The following is an 11,660-nucleotide window of genomic DNA, read 5'->3' as shown; positions in this document are numbered from 1 at the left end:
AAGAGAAGAAGAAAGGATTCAGATGAGCAACAGCAAAGGGAAGATAGCAAGAGAAGTGAGGGAGGGAGAAGAGACGAGAGAGAGAGATATTTTGGGAGGTGTGAGAGAAGAACACATCATCCCAGGGGCTCTGTGTCTTTCCAGCCCTTTAATGTCTTTAATTAAAGCCAACAGTATTATCTCAGCGCTCCCTTGGAGTGCCATTAGCGAGGCAACACTCAGCTACACAGCCAGCTGATAGCGGAGTGGAAGGGAGCGGGGTAAAGCGCCTAATGAGGGGAGGAAGCAGCGAGAGAGGGACTGACGGATGGGGTGGGGGGAGTTATCGAGGGCAGGGGGAACGCTGGAGGTCCGCACAGACGGGGTGAGAGGAGTTATTAAGGGCCAAGGAGCGCTGGAGGCCGGGGATGGACAGAGGGACACATGGGATGAGGGTGATGGAGCGGTAAGAATGGACGGATGGGTGAGGAGGGGGAAGGAAGCATGGGAAGGGAGGAGTGGGTGTGAGATCTCAACTTCAAAAGGCCAAAGCTGGAGAGGAGAGAGGCTGCCGTGGAGAAAGAATTACAGAGCTAAACGTGTGGGCTGACTGATACATGATCACATTATGCCCGCAGCTTGTTTAATCAATCTGACTTCCCCAGTCCCTGGCCAAAGAGACGGTCTCCCACATGGCACTGTTTCAGAGAAGGGGGGGCATGGGGCAGGAGAAGAGGGACTAGAGGGCGAGGATTGTCTCGTGACATTTCAAGATGGAGCTACTCAAACCCCTCGACACAGGTTGCATGTGTCCATTGTTGTTTCCATGACATTGATGTGAAGTTTTAAGCACATTTCTGAAATTTCAGCATAATGAAATATAAATCAGTTGAAGAGTATTGGTTGATTCATTAGCTGATCAACTGAAAATGTATTGTCAACTATGTTGAATTGAGTTTCCATGTCATTTCCCAAGCAGAGTTGCACAAGATCATCCATCAGTGCAGCTTCTTAAACGTGATGATTTGTTTTTATGTATTAGATATCCGGTTTATGTTCTTCTTCTCCTCTCCGCTGTCATGTTAATCATCTCATTAACTTTAAGATTTATCCTGGTGACCACCTCAGTGGGTTCTGACCCCTGGCTGGGAACCACTTGCCTGGCTCCGCCCTCCTACGTACTTCCGCTCAATTTTCATTTTCCTTCAGTACTGTCGGTACACGATCCGTTCTGCCTGCACGATCCGTTCTGCACATGCGCAAAATGTTCGCGCATGCGCGGTTGTACGAGGATTTACGACACTGCACGATCTGTTCCACGCTTCCGGTCGACAGCCAAGCTAACGTTAGTTTAGCTAACCGCTAATTCGGCTAACTGCTAGCTGAGACAGCATGTAATAACTTTAAAAGACCCTCAAAATAAAACTTGAAAATAAACGTTGACATATATAACAAACACCTAACATATATAACAGCTGTTACGTCAGTTCTACTTTACTTGTGCTCATTTAAAATACAATCACTCAATACTTGTCTTTATTGTTATTACTGTGAAGTCTTAATTTAGCTGTAGCCTGCTTTTCCCATTACGTTTGAGTTAACGTTATTTTAGACTGAATCTAGCTGTCAGCTAGCGGTTAGCCGAATTAGCTGTTAGCTAAACTAACGTTAGCTTCCCGGTGGAGGCTAGCCATAGGCTAGCGTGGAACAGATCGTGCAGGTCGTATGGATACGTAAAACAGTATTATTTTGCGCATGTGCAGAACGGATCGTGCAGGCAGAACGGATCGTGTCCCGACAGCTACTACGTCTGGGTTTGCGGTATAGTCTTGGATTTTCTCCGACCAAATATTTGGCGGTCCAATCAGCAAACAGTGTGAGTGGCTGAGAACGATGACGTTGAGGTTGTGACGTGCGAAATAAAAATAAAAACGAGGCATTACAAAAAAACGATAACTAAACTAAAACTGTAATGTCTGTTTGCAAAACTAACTAAAATAAAATAAAATTATCGAGTAAATGTCCTTAGTTTTCGTCTTTGTCGATCTTTCATAGAGCAAATAACGTTATATCTCTCCGACCACGACATTTCCCGTAGACATGTATAGTTTGCGACTGGGAATCCAGAAATTCCGACATTCCACGTCAAATTGAACACAACATGTCCGTGTCTCCGTGCCTCTTGCCTGGCATCATAGCGGTACCGAAAGTCGGAAGAAAGCGGCACCTATTTGATTATGACTGTGTCAGATAAAAGCGCCTTGCAGTGGAAGGTGGTAAAATATGTGGACAATTTGTTACAGGGAAAATTCACACGAATTTGAAAGTACATTTGAGAAGCGCACACAAGCTAGGAAGCTAACCTAGCTTACCTTAACAAGGTAAAGGAGAAAGCAAAGCCCCCTTTCCCTGAAACAGAAGCTAACCCCGGTAACGTTACGGGCATGGATGTATGGGTACAGGGTATTGATGTATGGATACAGGGCATGGATGTATGGGTACAGGACGGAGACAACAGCAGGTTAGCCTGGTCCTACCAGACAGTACGTAGGAGGGCGGAGCCAGGCTACCAGAGTGGCTCTGGGCAGATCCAATAGTTTTAAACTTCAACAGAGTACGCGCCTTCAAGGAAGTTAACGCTTGTCAGTGGAGAGTGGCCAGACTCTCTGTACAAATGAAATGTACCAGAGTCTGGTAGGACCAGGCTAGGGAACCACCTCTAAAGGGCAAGTTTGGGACAAGGTAGATAATGTGGTAAAAGTTGCAAAATGTTGTTTTTTTGTAGAGACCTAATATAAGCTTTTAATTTGTATTTATTTAAGACAACAACACTTCCTGTTGATTTTGACAGCTTGTATACAGTATATACAGTATTTCTCAGGTTTGTTCGCTCCTATTAAAGTGTAAAAGGCAAAGCAGCCAACCCACCACATATCTTATCACATACAGTAAAGCAAGTCCTTCACTACACCAATACTTATTTTTTGCAATTTGCATACTTTTACTGTCCGGTTTTAAATTTGTACATTGTGAGAATGACGATGATACAGAAAGCTTTATTGATGTGCATTTTTAAAACAACAACAAACCATGATTTTAAATAACAGTAAAATGATGCTTTGCAAATAGTTTTTGCTTGGATATCAGGAACATCTTAAGCTCCTGATCACACTGATCAACGTAGGTGGCAGCTGAGAGCGCCTTCAGACACATTGTCTCAACATAAATTCTGATGCTATATTTAAACATCTGTCCTATTTCAACATCTGTTCGCCATCGAAATGTTTGCTCGGGGAGATGTAAGGATGTGCAAGTGGAAGGAAGTGTTGCGACCAAGGCTCGAGGGATACAGTGTAAAGGAGATAAAACAATGTGTAAGTTGCAAAATCAAATACATTTTTATCATAACAGAAATATAGATGGTAAAATAAAGGAAAATGATTGGTGCATGCAAACACAGCTGCTGCAAAGAGAGAGAGCGAGAGAGTGCTTGAGTGAATGGGTTTTAAAAGGATTTCCAGCAGGAGCCAGCTATCAGCTGTTAACTGCTGGAGGTTTAGTCTAGGTCAACTATAAGATACCACAGGAAAGAATTCATCAGATGCATAAACCTTTTACACGCTGGCCTGTGGCAACCTCTGCCATTACTACAAAATATTTTTATAAAAAGCTACAGCCCAGAACAGCCTTCAGATTTTCAAATGCAAGATCCAAATAAAATGAGTATTGGGAGTTTGTTTATTAAGGGGAGATGGTGAAAAAATCCATGCACAAGCTCCTACAGTATAGTAACTGCTCATACAGAGGAGTCATCCCAGCTAAAGGTGAGAAGAAAGAACAGTAGTTAAAATTCATGATAGGCTACAGCTCACCTCCAGTAGGACAGACTTGAGCTTCGACAGAGTAAAGCTGCAGCCGGAGGAAGCTTTGGATCCCTTTTGTGTTTGGGGTCAAAAGGCCAACAAAACATCACGTGCATGTGTTGCTCAGGCCAAAACCTAAATGCTGGGGATGGGGAGATTAACAGAGCAGAGGCCTGTACTACGGATCAAGATCAACATACCCTGGATTTATTTCAGTTACCCGGCTTCACCTAACAACCGCGGTCCCGCATAAGCTGTGTCACGACGGTGGTTAACAACTAGTTCAATCGTCCCAGGGTTTCCCAATCCAGAGATGCGCGCGTTCACATAAAAGAGGCGGTGTTTGCACAGCGCGACCAATCGCAAACCTCTACCAGAGCCGCATATTTTACATAAGAAGAGCAAACTATAATTCTACATAAATATGAAGAACACTGACACACTTTTACAGGCAAAACGCCAGAAGGAAAGCTAGCAAAAAAAGCCAACGCTTTTATGCAAAAATCACCACGCTTATCAATATCACTTCCCCATCAGTCAGGCACAAGATCTGACCATAATTACACTTGTGCTTTCCATAAACTGTCGTTGCTTTAGCCTATTATATTATCAGTTGCAGCTCAGGCAGTGGTACGCGATCGTGAGAGCAAATAAAAAATATAAAAGCATAATTCAAACCGATGTGCACACGGCTCAAGAAGCCGACAAATAGCCTATATGTAATCCCCTCCGCTGACAATCTATATCTTTCATAAAAATACCCATCAGGGAATGTTAACGGAGTTGTCGGTCTCTAAATGTTTTAACTTTTCTGAGTGCACCTCTCTCTCTCTCCGCGCACCGAGCTCCACCTGATCTTCTAAGAACGATGACGCCATTATCAACCGAGTATCGATTGGTCAGTAGGCGGTGCTTTTACACCGATTGATCTCTAATCTCCAACATAACCTGCTACCGACCAGGTTAAGTGTTCAGCGTAAGTTGCCACGGCGATTTAACCCGGTAACACAAAACCCTGGGTTGAACCTGAAGTTACCTCGTTAACGCCAAATCTTGCTTCGTAGTACAGGCCTCAGGTGAAGCAGATATCCATGTGGTAGTATTGGTTTGGAGTAGTTTGACTGGGCTTTCTGGACAGGGGGTGGTGGATGGAAGCTGAGGCAGGAGGAGTGCATAAATGAGAACTTGCAGTAGCCTTTTTCATGAGGTAGCCCTATATTGAGATCAGAGGATGACTCCGACCCCGTGCTTTAACAGTTCTACTACGTTCGGTCTACTAACATCAGTTTATTCACTAATTACTCACAGAGGGCACTACATTAGATGTTTTAAGATGGCCAATCAAAAACTGTTTACGTGTGAGAGTGAGATTGTGCCACTTCAAAATCACAGTCAAATATTATTCTAATTACTTTGGCCTGATTAGGAAATAATCAAAGGACATCATTTTAATAACAGGGGGTTCTATACCTGCTTTCAAAAGCCTGGGGTAGGGCTCAGGAAACAAAGATCTCACTCTTGTTATGTTTTCCTATAGATACTTTGATTTTTTTGTTCAGTGTGATATGCATTTGGCCACTGTGAAGCTCTTACTTTTGGACTTCCAAGAACCCGCACAACAGACGTTTCTTGTGCAATTTATATAAACAAAAAAATGCATATACAGGCTGACGTTGGCACAGCTTTGCAGATTTCGAACGTGTTGCAGATACATGTTAGCCTTGCTTGAGATGTGGTTGGGTCATTCCTCAAACAGCAGGGGGAGACTTAGCGACAGTGTCAAAATGTGGGGATAAAAATGTATTTTTCAGGCTGTACACTGGTGAGGGACGCTTATGCTTTTTGACATTCAACACAAAAAAAGAAGGAAGGAGGAATACTTTTCATTTTAAATTTCAAAATGTCCCAGCAGCCACATCTCCCCAGATATTTCTCTCAGTCTTACTTTTTATAACTTGCACTTGATTCATTTTCTTTTTCAATGGCCTTTACTTTCTTCCATGTTGAATACAATATGTCCTTACCCATCACCAGCCCAGTTTATGTTTCATTGCAATGTCAAATGTAGATTCTGTGTAGCTTAAAATTTTGAAACAGTGAAATCATTATCTAAATGTTTAACCTGCTGTAAATGTGAAATCAAATTGGAATCCTTACCTTTGTAGACATTTGAACATTTGTCATTTGAAAGCTATTAAACTCTGCGGGGTAGGAGATCTTACATACTTAATTTCATGAATGGAATTTACACCATAATGTTGGCGAGACGTTGCAAACAGAATATGTTTGATACCGACAAGATCTGCTTAAGATGCAGCTTTGTGCTCGTGAAAAGCATGGAGATTATGTTCTTATACTGCTAGAAACTTTTTATTGTTTGAATCCATCTCTGACATGAAGAGCAGACGACTGGCAGAATTGTTTTTTGAGGCTGTATACAGAAGTATAAATACAAAAGCCACAACTCTACTCCTACATTTCTACTTGGACTTGAAACATCAACACACTCACTTCTTTACTTGAATATTTCTATATCTCGCTCTATCATTTCAAGGACATGTTAAAGCTTTAGTGCGTAACTTTTTGATATTATTGAACGTCCGTTACATTCAAGCCATTGCCAAATGAGTTGCTACAAAGCTAATTAAGACTATCAGCTCCACACAACTCTCTCTGTATTTCTCAGTATGGCTATGTTCAGAAGATTGTGGCGTCCGGTGACTTTCCAGCGGTGAAACTCGAGTGAAGATAATTACCTCTTCTGAAGAGTCTATCATGTTTTTTTTAATCCTCCGTGTCCTCCTTGCATACTAGCAACTGCGTGGAGGAGGGGTGAGGGCGTGTGCGCGATCACGGAAGGCCGACAGTGGTGTTGTCATTACTTAGAATTCCTCATGGGGGAGACAGAAACTACGCACTATAGCTTTACGCATTCTATCAATTTGTAACAATGCCAGTGCTTCGGGGATGGTGTCTTCTGCTCTTATGTCTTACGCTGCACTTATTATGAGCCTCTTAAGACAGCAGTTAAGGTATAATTAACTACATGTTAAAACTGTAAAATAAAGTTTTTCTAATGAAGTTTAGGTCAAGTGTGTGTGATAGAGGCAGAAGTAACAGCTTGTCTTTTATTTTTTGAGGGTAAAGCAAGACACAAGGCACAGGAGGGTGTGCAGGGGGAACAACTAAAGACATACAAAAAAATAAACATTGCCCAACCACCTCCGACAGCATATGATGTCAGAGTTTACAGGTCACCCAACACAGACTCATTTCTCTTGCGAGTGACATTTTACAACAGGGCCTGGAGGTAGGTAATCACTTGTTTCTGGTGCCTTACTCACTCATTCCCCCATCCTTCAGACACACACACACACACACACACACACATGAGCTGCACACCTTCACCCTAATCTAAGCAGCTTGACCCTACCCCGAAGCCGAGGTAAAACATAATTTTAGAACGAGTTTCCTTTTAACCCCCATGCCAGCGGGCGAGATGCTGGGCCGCGATGAGTCTGGCCCTCAACTCAACCTCAGTTGAGTTTGACTGATGGCAGCAACAGTCTTCATCTTGTTCAATCTAACGTGGCTTCACTCAGAGGACGGAGATATCTTGTGAGTGACAGGGGTCTTGCTTGACAAAGTATCTTTTAAGATCATTTGAGAGATACGTAGGCATTAAACCCAGTTATTGCAACCTTAATGAACACACATACTGTACGTGCTGCTGTTTGTTTCAGACCCCTGCAATATATTCTCTCTCTGGTGTAGAGTTTTCCTTGCACAGTGTTGTTCACTGAGTGAAAGTTCGTGCTCAACCCACTGCTGCAGGGGTACAATTTTTAATAAACAGAAAAGCCTTGCAGGGGAAGTAAGCACTTGCCCATTTCTGATGATTTTTTTTTTTTTTTTTTTTTGTGTGTGTCTGGAAAAAGTTTTTTTAAAAGTGAGTCTTCTCACCCACTGAGACTCCTTCAAAAACACTCAGACAGGTTTCTCTATACCTCAGAGCTGAGCCCACTTTCCTTTTTAGATAATTGAGTTTTCACATTTTCGTTTCCTCTCCACATTCAGATCTTCTCTTTCTCCTCTTAATCATAAATGGGGAAAAAACCCTCTCTCCTCACTCTGCGTCTGTGCTGATAGACATGGTTGATGGGTCACTGTGTTAACTGAAACAGAAGGATGTGGCCACTGCAGGAAGGTATTTGAAAGTCCATTATTGTGTCCCTTGGATGCCAAAGTAGCAGCTTTTCTGACACTGTGGCGCTTTGAAGGAAAATTCAGCTATCGCTCCAACCGGTTTAAAAAGGAACCAGAAGAGTTATTTGCAAATATAATTTTATACAGACTGGATCACACACCGATTTCACATTCACATTCTCTCCACTGTTTGGTAGAGCACACTTTAAGATGAAAAATTAGATCTAACTCACAGAACGACGGAATACATCATTTATCGATGCTCTCTAGAACAAGCAAAAGCATAATTTTCCCATTAGTTATTATTTGCTGAGACCCACAGCCCACCTGTTACTCAAAGTGAAAAGTGGCCCTTAGTTGTGCAGAACTTCAGCCTTGAATATAATCCCCTCCAAGTTGTCATGAAGGAAGAATTTGGCTTTAGAGACCAAAACCATTTTTTTATACCAGGCTGTAAACATGTTAAATTCTGCTGTAAAGTTGGGATTGACTCCCTTTGGGAGCCAGCCTCAAAAGTGGCTGATAAATTGCAGCTTTTGGCACTTTTGCATTGGCTTCAATTTTCAGCCCTGGAGGATGCCACTTTGTAAGACCATTAAAAAAAAAAACACATACACAGCCTCTATATATTATATATTGATATGTTTAAATTGTACTTAACTCATCACTTGTCACATTTCAGGGCTTAGATGTCACCCTCTTGCTGTTGATAAGAGACTCCAAGGATACAGTTTACTAATGTTGCTCGGCAGGCTGTCCTACCGACTAAATGCACTTGAATGCATGACATGTCATATTTACCACTTCAGAAGTCTCCACTAGGAGCTTACCAGGATGACTTGAAGGCAGCATGAAGCCAGGCAACATGAAAGAGATCAACTCCCTGCAAAAAAAAAAATGCTACAAACTAACACAAAAACTTGGCACAGCACATTGCTCTTACTCAGGGCTGTGGATTTCAAACATACCATCTGCCATGCTGACCCGGCAAACTGAGACGACTCAACAATGATCATATAGGAATTTCCTCAAAGTGAAAGTGCAGTCCTACATTGTCCACCCACGTGTGTGACTTAAAACAACCCCTGAAGTTTGAAGGCTCATCGAAGCACACAGTTGTAAGCCTCCATACTTCCATGTCAGCCTGTTGCCAAGCTACTGGAGTTGGCACCTTCACCTTTTATACAGCTCCAGAAAACACAGACATGTCAATCAAGTTGCTCCACATTTCTCCAGTGGAAATCAGAGGCCTGCGTGCTACCTATAGCTACAACATGGCAACAGAGCACTGGGAACATGCTATACAAGCTGTTTGGAGAGCTGTGATGGATATGTTTGGTTTGTTATTTTTGGAGCTGCAAAAATGTTGGAAAACTGCTGAGATAGAACTATAGGGCCAAACTCCCACTGTGCGTAACTACCATGGAGGAACCCAAGCTCATGTCTTCAGTATTTTAGCCACACTAGTGGCGTGGCTCAAGCGATGGCAATGTTTGTCTGTTGGTCGGTTCATCTCTTTGGGCCAGATTGAAATGTCTCAACAATTGGATTGATTTCCATGATACAAACATTAATGGTACCCACAGGGTGAATCCTAATGGATTTGGTAATCCCCTTCAGGATGAATTTGATTCATTTTCATCTAGCTACATCATTAAGTCAAAATTTCAATTTGTCCAATACTTTGGTTCATCTCTCTGGCAGTTTGGGTGCCTTTACACTCTTACTCTTGTTTCTGAGAAATTCTGTGTTTTATCAACCTCCACAATTACAAAAAACAAACACTTTGTGGATATTGTACTAATACTGATTCCAGTACTTTTTAGACTCAATATATTTGAATATGACAAATTTGAGACCAATTCATAAATAAAGGATTCATTATTTTCCCACAAATTGTATCCCTGGTGTTAAGGAAAAACTTATGAGCAGCACATCTTATTCGTGAAGAAAGTTCGGTAGACTTTAACGACTTACACAGGAGCATTTCATGAATTCCCAATTAAGGAGAATTTAGGACGACACAGTAAGTTCCTTTTCTTACTGAAGGTGTATTTACAATTTAAACTCATGCTGGAGGCGTTCGGTTTAGCCAAACCTTCAATGTAAACAAAGATATTGCGGGCACCCAAATACCTCAGCACAGACAAAATGTGTTGTGTGTTTACTTTCTCTATGGCCTTGGCAGGGTGAGCAGCACTGTGTTATCATAAAGCCGCTATGTCTCCTGTTATCTATGGAGGCAAAAAGTGGAAGCATTCTTCTGCCTGGAAAAGCCATGAGGTTATGTTGGACACTAACCTGAATGACTCCTGGGTACCATTGTCTCAACCCACATAGCATGATAGTGCTTTCCATTTACCTCGGAACTCGGAAGCCGAAGCTGGGAATAACGTCACACCCGAGTTAAATGCGTTCCATTTACAAGTCGGATTTTTCATTGTGTCTAGCCAGGTCAGCTCTTCTTAGCAATATCAGTTGATAACAACGGATTATGCTGTTTTTTGTGTGCATACAAACACCATAACAACATGTCCACAGATAGTTGGACAGGACTGTGTGTACAACTGATTTAGTGAGACACAAATGAGACAGAAGTGCTTATAACTGTATGTTACCACAGCTTTCACAACTGTTGATGCACGAGGCATCCATGTTGGATTTTGAGCTTGGGGTACTCTGATGTTGTCCGAGTTCCGAGCTCAGAAATCCGAGGTCGGGGGGGGGGGGGACGACGTGTTTTCCGACTTTGACCTTGGAAAATCCGACTTCCGATTACAAAGGGAATGCACTATGAGTTCATAAGATGGAAATTCCACAACACCTGGCAGTGTGCTGAACATTTGGGGGAAATGGATTGGCAGAAAATATGATTGATCAGCTAACTGAATTTTAGAGAATATTTAGTGTCTGGTCAAATGCCTTTCTTTCTACAGGCCTGTAATGCCAAATTGTGCCAAATTTTAAATTGTAGTTTGTCCCATAATGGGACTCCTTTATGCCTTTTTTTTTTAATTTATTTTTAATTTGACTTCATGTCACACCAGATGGCAAGTTTAGAGACCCAAGTGTTGTGGGCATCACAAGCACCCCTTTAATTAGCTCTAATATAGACCTGCTTTGTTATAAGGTCACTCCAACCTTATGCATGGTATGATGCCCTTTTCTCTTTCGTTACCCCTAAAAGACTGATGTTATTCCTCTGAGAAAGAAGTCCTCTCTCAAAGTGTATTGGTGTCCGTTGACCCCACTCATGTAACTGCCCCCTCCCTTAACAAACCTATAACCTTGGTTACCTCAGTGGGGACTCCTTACAGTGATTGACAGGCACCTCTCGCCCTCTGTTCCACTGTGTTTAGAAAATGAAAGATTATCTACCAAGTGGCCCCCACTGCTTTCATTTTAAAGGACCATGCCCTTATCCATCCGTACCCCTCCTCCCCTCCCCCATCACCTTCTCTTACACTATAAAAACGTGTGTGTGTGTGTGTGTGTCCCATCACCTTCTCTTCCACTATAAAAGTGTGTGTGTGTGTGTGTGTGTGTGTGTGTATGTGTATGTGTATGTGTATGAGAGATCCTTTTTGGCTTATAGCTTCAAGAATGAGGCGA

The sequence above is a fragment of the Sander lucioperca genome, chromosome 14 (genome assembly GCF_008315115.2).
Source record: "Sander lucioperca isolate FBNREF2018 chromosome 14, SLUC_FBN_1.2, whole genome shotgun sequence".
Lineage (NCBI taxonomy): Eukaryota > Metazoa > Chordata > Actinopteri > Perciformes > Percidae > Sander > Sander lucioperca.
This window is presented reverse-complemented; position numbering follows the sequence as displayed.